This window comes from Pelodiscus sinensis, chromosome 2 (assembly GCF_049634645.1).
Source record: "Pelodiscus sinensis isolate JC-2024 chromosome 2, ASM4963464v1, whole genome shotgun sequence".
NCBI lineage: Eukaryota > Metazoa > Chordata > Testudines > Trionychidae > Pelodiscus > Pelodiscus sinensis.
In genome coordinates, this window is record NC_134712.1 from 198,113,828 (window position 1) to 198,133,695 (window position 19,868).

The following is a 19,868-nucleotide window of genomic DNA, read 5'->3' on the forward strand; positions in this document are numbered from 1 at the left end:
CTCATGTAAGAAATCAGTGCTTCTTGCGGTAATACGATGCTGCTCCCATTCGGGCAAAAGTCCTTTTGCGCAAAAGCTTTTGCACAAAAGGGCCAGTATAGACAGCTCAGATTTGTTTTTTGCAAAAAAGCCCCGATCGCGAAAATGGCGATCGGGGCTTTTTTGTGCAAAAGCGTGTCTAGATTGGCCACGGACGCTTTTCCACAAAAAGTGCTTTTGCGGAAAAGCGTCTGTGCCAATCTAGACGCTCTTTTCCGCAAATGCTTTTAACAGAAAACTTTTCCGTTAAAAGAATTTGCAGAAAATCATGCCAGTCTAGATGTAGCCTTGGTGTAACACTATTGATTTCATTGGGCCTACGTCAGGAATTATGATGTCCCAGGCAATCGGTAAAATGTCACAGGGGTACCTTTTGAAGGATTACATGGTTCATACGCTAAAGTTCCTTCCCCCCCTTTTATTTTCATATATGAATCAAAAGAAAATCCTTCTATCTCATACTCTAGTTGCCTTGTACAAAAATCTACATAACACACCCATCCAGTGCCGTATCATATCCTGTGCCTTGCCAACCCTGATAAGCAATGAGGCTGTGGGTTATTTTGTCCTGTCTTTTTGTTATTGTAGTGTTATTTAAAGTAAGTACATGTTAAAGAAAATAGCATGAATAGGTAATTATAATAGACCCACCTCCTGTTTTCAGCCAGCAAAGGGCTCCCAGGTCACAAAACCACCACTGCTCGCTGAGCAAGTGTAGAGAGCCCAGGCAGCGAATTCACCTCACGCGCCAGGAAAATGTTTGCAAAAGGGAGGGAGGGGTCATGTCTAGATAGCAAGTGTGAAAAATCTGAATCAGAGGTGGTATGGAGAATGGGCACCTATATAAGGCAAAGCTCCAAATATCAGGTCTGTCCCTATAAAATCAGGCCCTCTTGTTACCCTGAAGGGGTTCTGTCTCCAATAGGGTTGCCAGGTGTCTGGTTTTGAACTGGACACTCCAGTATTTGAGCTTTCTGTCCGGGAAAAAATTGAGAAAATACAGGTAATTTGTATTATTATAATGAGTATCAGTATGTAGCTGCGTACTGCCTGGCTGGTAGACACACTCATACTGCGTGAGCGTGTCTACCAGCGAGGCAGTACGCAGCTACACAGTAGAGAGGAGGGAGGCAGGGCCGAGGCGGGATGGAATCCCCAGGACCGGACTTGTCTGTGCGCCTGCTGGGACCATGTGCGGGATGGGCAGCACCTCGAGATCTGCGTGTGCCTGGGCCAGCCCTGCTGCCCGCAGGCTGGTTTCCCCCCCGTTCAGCCCTGCTCCCCTCCCAGCCAGTCCCTTCCCCCATCTGAGATCAAGTGTGTCCAGTATTTTTTTGAACCTATTTGGTAACCCTAGTCTCCAATACCATAGGGAAGTCAAGGGAACAGGGGTCTGACTAATTAGGTCTTTGCCCAAAATCCAGTGCAGTAAATATGACTGATTCCAATGGAACGTGAATCAAGCTTTAAATATGCAACTACTCAGACTAGCAGGTCAGCTCCCTCACTAGTAGAGAAGAGGAGCAGTAGCTATGGAATGCTTCTTCTAACTCTCCCCTATTCTCCATGCTGATAGAGCCAGAGCAAACAAGCTTGCCTTGGGAGGGATGGATGGAAGACTTCCCCTACTGTAAATTGAATCACTGCATGTTTCTGTCTGTCTCTGATATTTACAGGGTGCCAGTCGCTGGCTGTAGCATCTAGATTCCGGATCTGGGTAAATGTAGATCTCTCCCTATAATCATTTGTGAAAATACTAAACTTTCATATCCCCCAACGTATTCTGTTCCAAACAAAATGGGGGAAAAGATTAAATGTTGTCCATGTTATTAAAATGTAGACAAATATTGAAAATCCAGGAATATTTGGGAAGAGGAGAACTGGTAAGTGCTGAGGGGGAGGATAAACGTTAAACACAAACATCTGCTGTATGAAACTACCACCAGATTGACAAACCAGGGATCTTAAATTACTTGTCATTTTTAAAGGAAAATTATTTTTAAATGTTTCAGGATCATCTCAGCTTGCATCAGAAACTGTGGGAATGTGTCAGTTAGAATCGTAGTGAAAGTAATTCTTTAAACCATGCCATATGGGAAGGAGCAACTGGAGGTTCTCATACATGGGTCACCAGTGGTCTGGACATTACACATGGACTATACCTGCTCATTCCACAATATGGTAACCACCTGAGATTTGCAATTTCTTTATCAAGCACTAGCAAAGTTACTTGCCATTGCTCAGGTCATAAAGGAGGGGCTCAGTGCAGGGGGCTGGCCCCGGCCTGCAGCACCCACCCCAGGCTTGGCAGCTGGTGTAGGGAAGGGCAGCCTCCAGGGGCTGGCCCTGGCATCTGTCTGTCCCATCCACTCTGCAGCCTACCTGAGGTGGGGAGGGGTGTGAAGGTCCAAGGGTTGGCCCTGGCCTGCAGCTGCCCCCTCCAACTCTGCAGCTGGTCCAGGGTGGGCGAGGCTCTGGGAGCTGTCCCAGACCTGCAGCCTCCCCTCTCCCCAGCCCTGAAGCTTGTTGAGGGTTTGAGGGTCTGTGGGCCATCCCCAGCCTCCAGTTGCTCCCCCTTCCTGCACTTGGAGCGGGGGGGGGGGGGGAGGAGGGGAATGCTTCTAGTGGCAGCTCCCCATGTTCTGCAGGCTGTCCGCAGGGGGGGACCAGGCTGCAGGGACTGATTTTGGCCTCCAGAGTTGCCCCTTCCCCCAGTGGCATACAGGCCTGCAGCCTATCCGAGGTCAGGCCATGGTTCCCAGGCCCAGTATCACCTTGGCCCCAGCCTCTCTGGTGGGTGGATTTTCTGGAGGGGGTAGGGTGGCTTGGGAGCTGGGGGCTGGAAGTCAGGGGGCTCCCTCTGGCACTATTGCGTAGCTTATTTCAAGGTAAGGTGCTGTGTAGCTGCACCTCAACAGCCTACATTAGACTGGAAAGAAAGCCTACCAACAGGAGGTTAAGATGAGATGCACGAGTAGAAGGAAGAAAAGGAGCATTGCTAAGGGAGGGTGAACAAATTTCTGACAGTGAGGAAAAGGTAGCATGCACATTTCTCAGACAATAAGTAGTGATGAATCCAGTCATTGTCCACACACCACTCCTGCTACTCAAACTGAATGTACAGGCCTGGCCTTAGGGCAAGGAGAGCAAGGCGGGTTGCTTTGGGCCCCGCGCTTTCAGGGCCCCTCGCTGCCTGGTGCCCACCCACCCCTACCCGCCCGGCTGCTCACTCGCTGCCCTGACTGGGAGCTGCCCAGCCATGCGGTGCGGCCAACCACAACATGCCACCTTGGGCCACGCAAACTCTTTAGCCAGGCCTGTGAATGTTGATGTCCTGCACAAATGCATTTTTCTTTCCCTTGATTGCCTGACTTCCACTGGTGAGCATAACGTGTACACCATTCCTTTTTCTGTCTTTGGCCCTCTTTGTAACACACACGTCTGACAAAAATGAAAACTCGTAACATCTTATTGAGTAGGGTACAGAAGAGGTAATTGTGTTAGGGTTGGAAAGGCTGAAAATCAAAGGGCAATCTCTTTCATTGGACTGTATGTTTTTGAGAATCACTTCCTTTATCAAACCATGGGGGAGAACAAGAGAGATAGATACATGTAGTGTCAGGGTCTTAGTTCAGACCATGTATTTAATTCAGAATTACATTAGATCAAAGGGAAGCTGAAAAAGGAATATGTAGTATGAGGTTCCTCTTCTTAATAGCTCAGGAAGGATTAAACTAGCATACAGTTCTATCAATCACAAGAGGAAAATCAAAGCATGAGGATAAAGTGAAGGTTAAATACATCAGACAGAGGAATACCTCCACAGCTTCCCTTTCATTATTATAAACAGGATGGCTTTGTGGTGACAGATCCATTAAGAAGAAAAACACCAGTCTATATGTGTACCTGATGTTTTCTGTGTTCACACAGTTTCCTCAGTACTATACATCTAACTTTACATTTGTGTTCTGAATTAACATACTGCCACTTTATCTCCATGTTCCTATATCTGGTGGAAATAACAATGTGATTTTTGAACAGCTTGTCCAGTTAATGTTTATTTTAATTAGTCGCACAAAAGAAATCACCTAAAATATTTGTTCATCATTTCTGTCAAACAGTATGGTAGAGCAAATGGAAAAGAGACACACACCTGAGTGCTCAGAGAGCTTTCTCTGTCCAAGGTGATTGCTGTCCATAGGGACAGATTTACAAATGTAGGCCACATATCTCTCTTGTAATTAATTAACTCATTAGCCCCAGGCATGTGTTTCTGGTCCAAGATTTTTGCCATGACGAACAAGAGAACACTACATTTTGGTAAGAATATCGGGAACTCTGAATATCTCTGCCTTTAAGTCAAGACTGAAGATTAATATTTTAGACTGGAATTTGATTTGTCTTTGTTTAGTGTTTGTCCTTGCTTTATTTCCTATTGTCGAGCTCTGGGCCTGCAAATATCCTGGGCACAATCATGCTCTTACTTAAGGCTGTGTGTCTTCTGCCAGAGATTTCAATGGCAGTGTGATCAGACATTATGTGTGCACAGTTATAAAACATTTTATTATTGTTCGTATAGCCACTGGGAGGGTTGGCTGATACTAATTATATCTGTTACCTAATGTCTCCTTAAGAACTTTGCAGCTAGAGAATGTCATAACTTCAGTGCATTGCCAACTTTAATGTGCCCCAAAGCTTTCAGTTAGGAAAAAACAAGCTTTTAGATAACCTAAAACCAATAGAAATAATTACTTGTTATTTAAAAATTTAAACTGTTTTCCGACCAATAAACATTTCCTTGCAACATTTGAAATCAATACACTGCAAGCACTTGCAATCTAAAATAATATAAAGAAAAGTGAAATTGACCTCATTGCTTTGATTGTTATATGTAGTTTTCAGTTGCCTGTGTTTTTCAAGTGCTGGCATTCTCTGATGTCCTACTTCAAACAAATTCATAAGGTGCATGGCACAGCACTACATTAATTTTCTATTAAACTGCGCACAAATATTTATTTGACATAAATATGATACTAACTTGGGTCCTCACATTGCATTCATGTAGCTCAGGTGTGGCCAGCCTAAACCTGAGAAGGAACCAGAATTGACCAACGCACATTGCCAAAGAGCCACAGTTACGTGTCACCAGCCCATATCATCTCCCCACCACCACTCTCAGCACATCCCACCCACTGGCAGCCCCACCGGTCAGTGCCTCCTTCTCCTCTTCCTCCTGCCCAGTGTGATCAGCTCTTTCTCAGTGGGAGATACTAGAGGGGTGTGACAGGCTCAGTGGAGAGGGCAGGAAGTGGCAGGATTCTAGGGAGAAAAGCTGGAGGGGGCAGCGCCTAGGGCAGAGCTGGGGTTGAACAGCGAGCATCCTCTGGCTCAGTGAAAAGTTAGCACCTGTAGCTCCAGCCCTGGATTTGGTACCTATGTAAGGAGGATATACAGTATTAACTTCTGAAGAGCTGCATGTAGCTCTGGTGCTGTAGGCTGGCCATCTGATGTAGCTAGACCCCAAAATCTAGGAGCATCACCATGCTCTCATTTTTTGCCTGCACTGATTTCCTGTCCCTGAAAAACTCTCCTCTCCCTCTCCTCTTCTTTAACTTAAACACTTCTTCTCAGGGGTGCACATTAAGCCAATAGTCTCCAACCTTTTAAACCACAGGATCACTTTTTCAATTTAAGTGCAATGTAAGATCTACCTCAAACCCAAATCCTCTTGTCCCAACTCCTTCCTGTCTCTTCTTTGAGGCTCTGCCTCGTCTCCACACCTACTCCAAGACCTCACCCTGCTCACTCCATCCCCCATCCTTACTTACTTTCACCAGGCGGTGCAGGCTGTGGTCTGGGGCCAAGAATTTTGGAGTGTGTGAGGGGCTTTGGGCTTAGCCCAGAGTGCGGGATTGGGGTCCAGGAGGAGTTTCAGGGTGCAACCTCTGGGAAGGAGTTGTGGTACAGGGGGACTCATGTCTGGGGCAGGAAGCTGGGTGCAGGAGGAAATTCAGGGCTAGGACAGGGGTTCAGGAAGCAGGCTCTGGCTGGGCGCCGTTTAACTGAGATGGCTTCCGGGTGATGGAGCAGTGGAGTTAAGGCAAGCTTAGTCCTGTCCAGGGCCGGCCCACAACATTTTGGTACTTGAGGAGGGAAGCTCAAATGATGCCTCCATGCCCCCTCGCTGTACCAGCAGCAAACACAATTTTCTACACTCTGAGTCCTAGTGGCACCCCTGCCACAGTCTGGCCATCTCAGTTCACCTCATGGTAAGGCCAGCTCTGCTCATGCCCTGGCCCTGCACCACTCCTGAAAGTAGCTGGCATGTACAGCAATGGCTCTGTGGTGCCACATACTGCCCCTCATCTACAGGCACTGAGCCTACAGCTTCTACTGGCCACGGTTCCCCATTACTGATTAATGGGAGCTGCAGGAGTGGTGTCTGCAAGCAGGATGGCATGTGGAGACCCCCTGCTCTACCTTTCTCAGGGGCTGCAGGGACATGTCATCCACTTTCAGGAGCAGCAGTTACCACAGGGATAAATACTCCAGCCACAAGAGGTTAGGCATTTTAGAACTCACTACTCAAAGAACTAAATGTAAGCGTAAGAGAAATGAAAATTATGAAATGTACAGACCAATCAAAACCCAAAAATAATACACTTTGCAAGCAGTAAAAGAAGTAACAACCACCCACGTATGTATTGGGTCGGGAGATGAGAGTGAAGGACAGTGTGTGTGTGAGAGAGAGAATGACAGAGACACACGCAATGTATCAGACTGACAGAGATTTGCATTGACAAGCTCCGTCCATCCCCTGCTCTCTGTGTGCAGAAATGGGGAGGGAAGAGGAACACCCTGACATCAATGCCCTCACTCTTCTCCCTTCCACACCCTGCACAGCAAGTAGGAGGCTCCCAGGGGGGCAGCTCCAAGGCAGAGGGCCGGAGCAGTATGGCAGTGGGTGGAGGGGCAACTGAAGTGCCAGTGCTTGATAGCTTCCTGGACAAACTATTCAGGATCACCTGTCAGAGGCTAAAAGATCTACCGGTAGATCCTGATCTACTGGTTGGTGACCACTGCATTAAGCTGATTTTGTCAGCCTGCCTTTACTCTTCCCTAACATCTTGGCATTGAACCCTGCAGTGCTGCACAGAAGTGTTTGGGAGTCCCAGTCAAAATCTGAATCTGAGCCCAGTCACACCCTTCCAAAAAATAACCACTGAGGGGACTGAGAGATCAAGCCTGCCACTAATTCACCCCATAATGGCAGTTCCTGTGCTGTGGGGGCTGGTCTTGGCTTCCCACTGTGGATGGTGCAACCTGGATAAAAGGACGCAGGGCCACTTGCATTCGGCCTGGCTGCTTCTCTGATATGACAGCGAGGCCAAATTGTCGCAATGTCACTGGGGCCCTATCAAACAAGCTGTCCTTTGAGGAAAACTTGGCTTTTGCCCTCTCCTGTATAGTGGTACATAGGAGCAGGAATTGGACCACTTACCACAGTCATCCCAGTTAAAAACATAACATCTCAGCTCCGAACATAAATTGAAAATATCTGATTTCTTGTCTAAGAATGCTGAGTACAAAAAACCCATTCTTTCTTCCAAGTCAGGAGGGGAGCTAATACTTTGAAAATAAAAACTGTATGTCATGGTAAATGCCTGCCTACATCTCTGCAAGCCTTGAACTGACTATTTTGGAAAGATTTGGAGCACACATGAAAGAGTACATAGAAATCAGCCTGGCACTTTTCACTACCTTTGAAGTAAAAAAAAAAAAAAATCGTATTAGTCATTCGGCTTGTTTCTTTTTCAATACAACTCAGACAAGCATGTTAATTTTAGGGTGTTAATGGCTTTCTTCTGTGCGGGGGAGGTTGGCTTTTTTTTTTTTTTTCTTAATTGAGTCTTTTAGAGACAGCCACACAGCTCAAAGTCGTGGTTGACCCAGCAGTTCTGAAGTTGAGGGAGCAGATCTTAGCCTTAGCATCCGGCGTGTCTGCTGCTGGTGCTGGACGAGGTCGGACTATTTACGTCCTGTCACTACAGACGCCAAGTCTTTCATGCGCCGATGACTAGAAAGATGCAATGTGCGAGCGGCGGCTCCGCCCCTTTCCGAGCGGCGAGTAGCTGCAGCCGCCCTAGCGGAGGGGGGGCCTGGCTAAGGCGGGGCTTTGCACGGGAGCGAGCCTGAACAGAGGCAAGCAGGCAGACAAGAAGTTAGCTCTATGCCTGAAACAGGGGGTGGCCTCCTCTTAAGAATTAAGGTATAATCTTTGACTCCTTCCCCTCCGTGGCTCCCCTTGCCCGGCTATGCACTGGGCTCGAGGGGGTGGGCAGCCCGCTGCACGTGCGAACTGACTTGGGCTGTTCCTTTCAGCGCTCAGAGACCTTCCTGGTGCAGGTTGCCCGTTCTGGGGCGGGCTTGTTAATGGATCTATCTGGCAGCTTCTGGACAGCCCGGTCACCCGCGGGGCTGGAGCCCTGGCAGCTCGTGTGGCGCTTCTTGTCAGCGCCCTTGGGGGAGTTCCCCCCACCCGCGAGGGACTGCGCTGATGCAAAGGGCACAGCGCACGTGTGCCGGGGTGCTCAGATCTGCCCGTTTGCTGCTGGGCAGCGGGCGTGCCACGGGCAAACCACACCAGTTGTGGTGGTACAGCCCCCTCCCCCCATCTCTTGGCTCTGACAATGGTGCAACAAAGCGGGTTCGGGATCAGTGTGGTCACGGTGCATTGCAACCCGGGGACCTGGCTACGAGGGGTCCCGGACCCAGCCAGCGGGGCGCCCAGCACCCGTAGGTGCTGCAGAGAGGGGTGCTGCAGAGGCACCCCCCGGCTTGAAGTGGATTCCATATTTACAGGGACGGGGTTACACTTTGGTTCCTCAGCACGCCCACTATCCCTGCTGAGCACCCGGCTTGCTGGGCTGCTGCCGATGGAGCTGGCCCACCCCGCACTTGTTTCCACTGTAAAGCTCCAGTTGCTGGCTGGGGACTGGCCTCTCCTGACCGCCCCCTGAGTGACAACTCCGCACGCCGCTGCCAGAGAGGTACTGCCCGCCCGTACCACATCCCTCTCTCAACCTGTCCGAGAGGCGCCTCTCGCTGACATCATGGAAACACCCGCCCTCCCCAGACTGGCCTGGAAGGCGGGCGCTAGCGCGCCTTCTTTGCTTGGCCCAGAATAGAGATTCTCTTTGGTCAGCCCGACTGTCAATCAATGAGATGAAGCCCGCCCGCTTTGGAACCTCCTTCGGAATCTAGAGAGCCGAAGAGCCGGTCCGTCGGCTCCCAGCTCCAGCCGGCACCCAGGTGGAACCGCTGAGTTCATGATTTTGGTTGCCATCCCCGCCCACGTCCTTTTAGCCTGGCGCCTGTAGCGGCTGTTTAGAGAAAAGAGCTGAGCTGCTTGCGTCTACCCGGGGAACCGCTGCTGCCTCGGAGTTTCCATTAGCCCCGCTGCTGCCTGCGGGTAAGGTGCTCAGGTAGGTGCCCGGCTCCCCCACCCCGCTGTGAGTCCGCGGGGAGTCAGGGATCTGGCCGGGGCTTGGCTCCCCGGCCGCTCTGGGGAGTGTGAAGGGACCTGGTTTCTGTCCTGAGCTGTTTGGCGTCCCTGGGGTAGGGGAGGTGCTGTCCCTCAAGGGTCTTCCTGGGTCTTCTCTCGGGGACGAGAGCTGAGTCGGGTGTGAGGTGTTGCTAACCATGACACTCACTCTCCAGGAGCCCAAGCGCAGGGATCCGCTGTACAGGCAGGTGGGTTTGGTTATTCACCCCCCCCCCCCCCCCCCCCAGGGCTGGCTTATCTTACAGGAAAACAGGGCAGTGCCTTTTGGGGCACCCCCCCCCCCCAGCCCGAAGAGAAATAGTGAAGAGGCTGCGAAATTTGCAAAGGCACCAAGAAAACTTTGTAACAAGAACGTGGCTTTTAAAAACAGCTATAGGCACACGGTTCAGTGTGAGGCAGTGGGGAATTAAGACTTGAGAGAAAAGAACTGGCCGGGGGTCACCACTTAACGCTCAGCCTTCATGTCACTGCTTGGTAACCTTAGTATGGCGGGGTCTGTCGGCTTTCCTGTAAGTTTCAGTGCAAATGTCTGAAGACGGTGTAGAGAGTGTTCCCTCTTGTGAACTGAAGCTATAATGGGTTAGAGTAGTTCTAATCTATGGAGAATTTTGACTTACTATAAATAAAACACATTACCCTCTCAGTCTATGTATATTCTGCCCATTCTAAAGTGTCCTAAAATGAAATAGGATTTAGCTACCCATCTAGTCATCTCTTGAAATCCGTTGAGATCCGTGGATGTGCTGTTACAGTAGTAGAGTATTTTGAGTACACAATTTTAAAATAGCCTCTCTTTGCTTTGAATTGTGTGCTATTCAGGATTTTTATTTATTAGTTGTGTTCAGGGTGTTTTCTTTGTGGTGTTGAAATTGACCTAATTTTAGATTAATTGGTATATTAAGCATCTGTTGCTAAAACATAAGCCTGTATCAATTACTAAGTCTTCAGGGTTCAGAGGTGAATTTCCCAGGAGTCATTCAGCAGGGAGCCACTGCAGATTTTCCCCTCTTGCTGTGTGCTTTGGAAAACATAACTAGAGGCCAGCTGGCTGCTAAATGTAACTTCAGAGATCTTGAGGATATTTGCCAGTGCTTCACTCTCAGCTGATTCTTTTATTCTCTTTAGCTGTATAAAACAAAAACTGCCATAATTTTTCTTCACTCTTGTCCCCCATCTTTAAGAGAGTAGGTTAGTTAACTCCAATTATTTCAGTACAGTTTTCAAAGCCAGTGTAATTTCAGGACTTTGAGTCCAAATTAGTAAATGAGCAGTAAGTATTCTGTTGCATGAAATCCATCTGGTACTCCTGGCTCATGCTTGCTGACTTTCAGTAGTTTAATATTCTTCACCATGTGGAATATGTCTGTAAAAGGATATTTAACAGCATCCATCTTTTCCTTCCCCTAATTATGGTAAGGGTGCTGTTTGGCCAAAGGGGTGTGAAAAACTATTTGTTTCATATAATATATTAAATATTTCTGATTAACCACAGAGTTTGTAATGTAATTGACCCACCTGAATTTCAGCAGCACATGTAGGCTTCATTCAGCATTTAAAGCATAAGAAATATCCCAGGGCAAACAGGAAACTAAAATTTTAGTTTCTGTGAGTTTTAATATAATTCCTAGGTTTGAAAAATGTAACAATTTTATTAAATACTTACCTTTTTAAAAAAAAGTCCTTACTAGAATAAGAGAGAGAGTCATGTAGTTTGTGTTAAATGAATTGGTTGAATGTTCTGTAACTAGATTTCACCAGTCAAGTAGCAAGAGTGAAACATCACAAGCCCTAGCAGAGCCTTCCCATGGAGTCACAGACAGGCCCCTGCGGCACTCTGCCTTCATGGTAGTTGGTCCCTTGCATAAAAAAGTCACAGGAATATTCAGGTTACTCCAGATCCCAAAGGACAAGTCATTTACCCCAGGTCAGTGGTGCCTCAGATCACTCATCAAAGCCAGTTCTTCTAGCCAATCGTGTAATTAACAAAAGATTTATAAAGTCATGAGTTATTTACAAGGTTAAAGCAACACACACATGACTTACAATCTTAAGATTAAACAAGATAGTAACTTCTATAATAAGCAAACTCCCTATGTCCTCTTGGGTTAACCTGGAAAGGCAGGAGGTGATTTGCTTATGCTTAGTGATTTTTTGCCCATTTAGGATGTCTGTATTGCAATCTGTGGTTGGCCCATGCCAGCTGACTTGGACTAATGGGCTGTTTTAATTATGGTGTAAAGATTTGGGCTTGCTGAAGCCTTGGCAATGGGCCCTTGTGAGGTGGGAGGATCCTGCAACTCAGGCTGCAGCCCAAGCCTAAATATCTATACTGCAATTAAACAGCCCCTTAGCCTGAGTCAGATGGCATGAGCCAGCTGCAGGTGTCTAATTGCAGTGTAGACATATCCTTAGAGTCCAAGCAGCCAAAAGGAATCCAGTTTCTCCTTACTGGAGATTTTCATCCCTTCCTCTCCTCCCACACTTAAGATGATGTGATGAGTTCATGAACAAGTTTCTTCCTGGAGGGGCTATATGTAATTAACATTTGTCTTTGTCTCCCACAATGGCTCATTGGGTTTCAAAGACCACCTAGTTAGGCAGAGCCTAAAGTCTTCTGGCGGAAGCCAGCATTTGCATTAGTGAAGGCTTCTATCCTCTTTGAGTTCCACAGTTCAAAGTTTACAATGCAAACACTACACTGTGGCTTACCAAGCTCACAAGCGAGATCAATATGATGTGGTGTCCTATATACTAAACACATTTGTATCATCTTACAGTGTTGTTATGCTGGTTTCCAGCTCTGCATTGGTTGGTGTTCAATGAGGCCTGGGCATGAGCTGGCACTAGGTCTGCCCAGACCCAGAACAAGCAGGCCATGGTTGTGAATTGTGAGCTAACTACCAAAGACAGGAAACACTGTTGAGAATGGAGGGGGGAGGAGGGTATTTAGTACAATGATTAATATATAGTTAGTTTTGTGCAGCACTTTGCAAATGCAACACAATATATAACTGCTAGGTATTTGATATTTGTCTTCTCATTAGAGCTCCGGTAGTTAAAAGCATATGTGTATAAACAAAGTACACTTCAGTAGTAGGCCTCCCCTACATTACTTTGCTGTATTATATGTACTTTTGTTGCATACTATCTAGAGAACAGATTGAAAAGTTACCTTATTCTCACAGGTTTAGATTTCATGGATCCTAATTGCAAAAACTGAGTTCTCAGTTGCTGCAGTGTTATTAGCAGTTTATATATTAATTGGCATTTGAGTATCAAGGTTTCTGTTGGTGTATAGCAATTAACCTTTTAGCTAAATTTCAGCTTGCTGTGGTATTCAGTTCAAAGGACTGCTGTGATGGATATGGCTGCAGTAGGTTATAAAATTATCCTTTTTTCTTGTGAGACACTTATTAATTTCACCTGGGGCCACTAAAGACCATTAAAACTTTTGCTGTGTATTCTGTGGCGCTAGAATCTGATGCCTAATTGACATACTCATGGTAAAGACCTAGAAACTCCACTGTGTATATGTAGTAGTTGTGTGGTTGCTGTATGCACTGTTAAAGTAAAGGGCCTTATGATTAGACCCTGTTTTCCATTCATAAGCTGCCTTTGTTCAGGGTTTTAGGGAAGGTGCCTCATTGTGTGATCTAATGCTGAACTAGATTGGACAAAACAGTAGCTCATGCTCTGTTTAGGGACCCAGGACCCATGTCTGCAACATGGATTGTGCTCTGTAATACAAGCTTCCACTTTTTAAGAAAGTGGTTGCAGAGGAATCTTTTTTTAAAGCATGAATAAAAAGTGATAAATTAGCCATTCTCTGTAAGTACAGATAACTTGAAATGGTAGCTCAAATGTGAAATGTTCAAGGCATTTCAAATTGGTGTTGCCTCTGAAGCTTAAAGAGGACAAATTGAATGTCCACTTAAATATTTCAGTGTTGTTCATTCTAGTTTCCTGTTAGTGTACATATTCTAGAATTCCATACTGCTTCTCATGTACCAAGAACCCAAGCTATCTCCTAGGCACCTGCCAAAAGTTTCAGCTTCCCTGATGGACTGAATTCTAGGAAGCAGTTATATTTTTGTGATGACCTTGGAAAATAAAAGATTTGGTGATGCATTCAATGTAGTTTACAAGCTAATAATTAAAATGGAGTTACACAGTACTAATGGTTCATATCTAATTTAAGAAAATACTTCATTTATATTAAAAAGCAACTAAAACCTCTAGTCTATTGTACCAGAGTGACATAGATTCTAGGTCCAATTTGACATAGAGTCCACAGGGTCTTGCCCACAGAGAACAATCCTACACTGACAAAGAAATGAACTGGCCATCTAAGAGGTCTCTCTCATATTTCATTTCAGGTGAGTTTGTAACTTGGCATACAACTGCCCAGACTGGAACTAATTTGTCTCTTACAAAATGTTACCATACTAAAACTTAGCTGGCTTCGTACTTTGTCAGTTACATATGGTTTGTTTTATTTTATATAATGTATATAAAACCAAGCCCTTCTGGTTTTAGGAAGGGGTATATTTTTCAGATTGTGGCATTAGACTTGTGCAACTAATCATTTGTGGTGGAGTTGTTTACTTTCAGTCAGCTCTGTGGTATGTTGGGATTTAAAGAGGAAACTTAAAATAATAGCCTCTCTGCAGTGGAGGAAGGGGGTGTATATGTGTTAATATACAAACAAAGACAGAAACTTGGTTAAATTACCTTGGAGCACCTAGATTGATATACAAATCAACAAAAGTAAAAACTGGGATGTTAGTGATGAGTGTGCTATGAGAACCTAGGCAAGACAGAACTGAAAATATGCCTCTTAGTTGGCCTGATCCTGAGATGTTGTATTTCTATAACTCCTACTCATTCAGCTTCAGTTCTTAATCTTCTATTCTTGTCGGGTTCTTGAAGCTACTGCTGATTCTCTATAATAGTCTTGTACTTGTGATGTGCTTAAGGTTGAGAGATGAATCAATGTTATACTATATGCTGCATCCAAGTGCTACCACAGTACCAATAATGAAAGTGAAGAGCTAGTGATGTAAGCCAGTTTCACCATATCAGGTATGGCGCAAGCTCCTGCGAATGCTCTTCAGTCCGTAGCTGCAAACCCCCTAGTATTTTAGGCCTAAGTCTCTTCTAAAGAAACTGATATTCATGTCAGGTCATGCATATCTGTGGTGTGTACAGATGGAAACGAGACTAAATCTGGAAGCTAGCTTTCATTGAGATCTGAGACATCACGTGAAATGGTGCAGCTAGTCCCACTGTGAATTTCTGGATTTCAAAGTTAATCTCACATTCACTCATTTCATTATTTTCTCAAAATCCTTCTGCATTCAAGAATAGCTCAACAGTAGCATGTTAGACATAGGAAGGAATGCATGGTAAATAAGTCACGTGTAGGATCAACGAGTAGTCTTGTGGCACACCCACAAAAGCTCATGATACTATACATTTTTTGTTAGTCTCTAAGGTGCCACAGAACTATTCATGTTTAAATGTCTCAGAGGGGTAATCATGTTAGTCTGTAACTTTAAAAACAATGAAGTGTCAGTTCAGAGTGAATCTCTATTCTCTGCTTCCCACCAAATGTTGCTTTGGCACAGACAATGGTTCTGTCGATTATCCTGGACAGATCCTCTGTGATAAGTCTCATAAGTTTTTCCCTCTTTTAAGTAGCTTGACAGAGATTCTTTCTGTCAGATCATTCTTTGTTCTTCTAGCTGCCGAATGGCATGACTGCCATGGCAGATACTGGTTTAATTCTTAACATGCCCAGTATCTCTCCCTCCCCCTTTTGTGTGTGGCTATCTTTAGAGAGAAGGTTTGAACTTTGAATCTCAGAATTTTAGAATTAAATTTATATCCAATGTCGAGCATTTTCTAAGATATTTGCTTTTAAAGGCATTTAGACAGCTGCTTGTACCTTTAGGAGATTCCAGTTTTCACATCTGTGTGGTAAGATGGAAATAACATTTGAATTGAATGTGTGGTTTGATCTTCAATCTGTAGCATTTTGTGTGTGTGTGTGTGTGTGTGTGTGTGTGTGTGTGTGGCCAAGTCTTATGTAATCTGGTGAATGCAGTTGCTTCCTTGTCAATCTGTTTCCTTCTTAGGGTGACCAGATGTCCTTGTTCTAGGGTCTTTGTCGTATAGAAGCAACTATCATACCTTGTCCCAATTTTTCATACTTGCTATCTGTAACCCTGTTCCTTCTGGGTATCCCTATTGGCTTGTCCATTATTGCTAAGGTATGTGAATGGACTTGCCTCTTATATTCCTTAGTCTTCTGGCCAGCAGCGGATATAGGGCAGGGCAAGCGGGGCGGCTGCCCTGGGGCCCGCGCTTCAAGAGGCCCCGCACATGCACTATGGCGCCATGGTGCGTGCGCTGTGTCAAAGGGGGAGCCCCGCAAAATTGTGCTACCCTGGGCCCTGCAAAACCCTCATCCGCCCCTGCTTCTGGAATTTTTCAGTTATGAGTTGCTGGGTTTCTCCTTAGATTTGTTGTAGCATATCTGATCATTGGCCCTGTGGCTTTCTTTCTTTTTAAATGGTGAACAATCTGTTTGTGTCTATATGCATGTTCATTGAGCTCATGCTGATAAGGCCCATGTCATCAGCAAAATCTAGATCTTCTAGCGTCCTGTTGATGAGCCATGCAGAGAATATCTATGCTTTTCCCATAATGTAGGGCATTGCTGTTGACAGTACAGGCAGTCCCCGAGTTACGCGGATCCGACTTATGTCGGATCCGTACTTACGAACGGGGCTTTTCTCGCCCCGGAGGACACGGCCGGCGGGACCGCAGCACGTCTGGGCGGTCCCGCCACCTGGATCCTCCGCGGCTTTGCTCCGCGTCTCCCTGGTCTGCTGGGGTCTCCCCCCCCGCGCCCCCCCCCCCCCCCCCCAGCAGACCAAGGAGATGTGGAGCAAAGCTGTGGAGGACCCGGGCGGCAACACCGCGGCGCATCTCGGTCCCGCTGCCCGCGTCTCCATGGTCTGCTGGGGGGGGGGGCGCAGCTAGTGAGCTCCCTCTTCCCCCCCCCCCCCCCCCAGCAGACCAGGCTTTTCTTGCGGACGCCTGTGGTAGAGCAGGTGGGGCGCTGCTGGTTGGTCCCGCAGCGCCGCTCCTCGGTGCTACTGGACCAACCCGGCAGCACCCCAGCTGCTCTTCCCCAGGCGTACTGATTCAGCCGCTGCTGAAACTGACCAGCATCTGACTACAGGAAGCCTGAGGCAGAGTTGCTCTGCCCCGGGCTTCCTGGAATCAGCAGCTGACTTGGGGACACCTGGGGTAGAGCAGCTGGGGTGCTGCTGGGTTGGTCCCCGCAGCGCTGAGGTGCAGCGCTGCGAGGACTTACCCGGCAGTGCCCCAGCTGCTCTGTTCCAGGCGTCCAGATTCAGCTGCTGTTGAAACTGATCAGCGGCTGATTCCAGGAAGCCCGGGGCAGAGAGTGCCTCGGGCTTCCTGTAGTCAGCCGCTGGTCAGTTTCAGCAGCGGCTGAATCTGGACGCCAGTTCCGACTTAAGTACAAATTCAACTTAAGTACAAACCTACAGTCCGTATCTTGTACGTAACCTGGGGACTGCCTGTAGTGCTAAGAGAGCATCTCTGACTGTCTGTTTTGACCCGTTCACTCAAGTCTGTTATCTTGTCAACATGCGATGGCTATTATAAAGCCTAGAATGGTGGTATTAAGTTTTGTTGGCCTACTCTAACATTGCAAGATATTCCACAGTGAATCCTGATGGAGGCTGTCAAATGTTTTTCTGAAATCTGAGGTTTGTGTGTGTGTTACCATTAAGTGCTCTCTTCAATGATTGCTCTTTGGGTGAAAAGCTGGCCAACACATGATCTTCTCAGTTGAACTCCAGCATGATCATCCCTTAGTTTTTTTTCATCTACTTGCTTTATTCTGCTTAAGATGACACTGCAGGAAACTTTACCTGTCAGTTACCTGAAAGGAATGTTATGCTTTGTCAGATGTTAATTACTTAGGTTACCTTTCTTTGTTGCATTATTTATAATGCAATTTTCCCATTGTTCTGGTGTTTTTTTTCTCCTCCCAATTTCTATACATTTGTTGTTCTGGCTGGAATCTATTCTGTCAGTTTAAAAAAAAAATCAAATTCCTTTTTTTACTTGTATTTGTTTATTTGCTGGTAGAGTTGTGTTAAGCTCCTAGATGTTACATCTAATTACATGCTTTCCATTATGCAAGCCCTACACAAAGCACACCCACACTGTTGTGTCTCACTTGATGTACACTTGTGCATGCTTCTGCTCAGAGGGGCGCACACTCTAAGATCACATCAGCCACAAGTGGAGCCACATGCACAGATGAGTAGAGTCTCATGCATAATTGTGCATACATTCTGTGTCGCTCCCACAAAGTGTGAATCTTTGTTTCTTTCTCCTCTCCTCTGTTAGTTTCCTGAATGGAATGTTATTTGATCCATTATTTTGCAAAGGGTCCAGAATGCAAAGAAAAGCAGGAGGCTCGTATCTTGTTATGAGAAATATTGTTCAATAATCAAAGGCTTTCTAAAGTGCTGTGTATTTTATCTTCTGCTTCCCCATCGCTTGTCTGTTTCACAAATGGAGCCAGATTCACTGTTTTGGCAGTGTAAAGGGCCATTTTTGTTACCTTTGTGGAAATGTGAATTCGGCCCCTGGTATATGTAGCACTTTATTCTTTGATCAGTGGAATTTTAAATAAGGAGAAATGCTCCTCGGTACCACTACTTGAGATCCTTCAGGCCTCAGAGTTTGTGGAGTCACTTATGAGCAAAGGTAGGGATTGCTTGAACCTACCTTTCCATGATGATTCCTCTGCATGTGTGGGAATCAGAGGAGCAGATTCCAGAAAGGGTGGTCCACTCAAAGGCCTGGCCACTGGGTACATTTTCAGTCTCATGACGATGAGAGGAGCTGGAGGCTGTAGACAGACCAGGAAACCTTAAGTCAGCAGGCCTTCTAAAAACTGCCTAGGAAAATATTCTTCTACCCAGAAAGATGGAAGGGGTAAAAGGATTTTATTGTAGATGAGTAGCTTGCTGGCTGAGTTCTTCCCTGAAATTACTTATTTTTAGTGCTACTGACATGTTTTTGTATTACAGGGCTTCAGGCATCCGTATGTGTAACTTAATATTTCAGTCTAAAGAAGAATAGGATCTGGACTGCACAGGGAAGAGGAAACCAGATTGCAAGTACTGGGTAGGACTGTACACGGTGGCAGAGGGTCTATGCCCAAAACCAGATGTTAATTCTTGTGGAAAACTGAAATGGATTTAGCTGGCTCGCTGATGCAAGTCACTTATTACCCTGCTTATCCTCCTGTCCACATATCAGAGGTAGATGTGATCCTCTAGGTAGGAGAATGGTTGGTCGAACAGTGGGTTGACCAGACCTACCAAAGACCAGACATGAGCAGACCTACCTGGCCAAGTCTGAGAGAGAACTTGACAAGGCCAAACTCCAGGAAGGAAATGAGCTTGGATTTTACAACTATATAAAGGCCTGTGCTCTGGAAGGTTGTGAAGGGTGCTTGCCTGCAGGGAACTGCTCTAGAAGCTTTAAAAAAAAGGCAATTTAACCAACCTTTGCTATGAGCTGTTGGCAAGTCAGGAGTATGGTTGGTAAATGGCATTGGAGGTAATAGACAGATAAAGCAAAAATAGCCTCTTCTGACAGCACTAAAAGATCATCTACTAGTCAAACCACTTCGGTTTCAGTTCCACATCTAGGCTGAAACCTTTGACTGAGTTTTAATGAGTTTGGTGGAGGTTAGAGACTTGATTATGCAAGGTATGAAGACTCTGGAGTTGCTTTCTAAAAAGATTCTCTATCTTACCTTAACTCAGGAGTTTTGAAATACAGCCAGTCCCCAAGTTGCGAACGGTCGACTTACGGCCATTTGCAGTTACGACCAAAACTGTCATAAATGGCGGACCCCGAGTTACAAACGCGATCCGCGCTTACTAACAGTGCGGTCACGTGTAACTCTTTGGGGTCTGACTTACGAACAAACCGTGTTATGACCAATTGCTTGGTCTGTAACCGATTCGTAAGTCTGAGAGAGGCTGTAGTGCATCAGTTAAAAGTTCTGAATCAAGTGGTGGCTTCTTGAGCCACAGGCTCGTATAACCATGCTTCCTGGTGGGAAACAGGGAAAACTAGAAGCCTAACTATGATGCTGACAACCTATTCCAAAACCAGCGACTTTTTCTGCTGGCGCACT

At 46.2% G+C, this 19,868-nt stretch overlaps 1 protein-coding gene across 4 annotated transcripts in view; it reads left to right on the top strand.

Moving 5' to 3' along the window:
- Positions 1 to 8,153: 8,153 nt before the first annotated feature.
- The window catches only part of OSBPL3 (oxysterol binding protein like 3), a 127,272-nt gene continuing 115,557 nt past the window's right edge, over positions 8,154 to 19,868 (top strand). The window contains exon 1 of one of the 4 annotated variants that reach the window (XM_006138372.4): positions 8,154 to 8,308. The gene's annotated coding sequence lies outside the window, so the exon portion shown is untranslated. Of the gene's footprint in view, positions 8,309 to 8,801; positions 9,525 to 19,868 lie in introns of those variants that run through there. The other 3 variants (XM_014581221.3, XM_006138373.4, XM_014581222.3) reach the window with 3 other exon arrangements.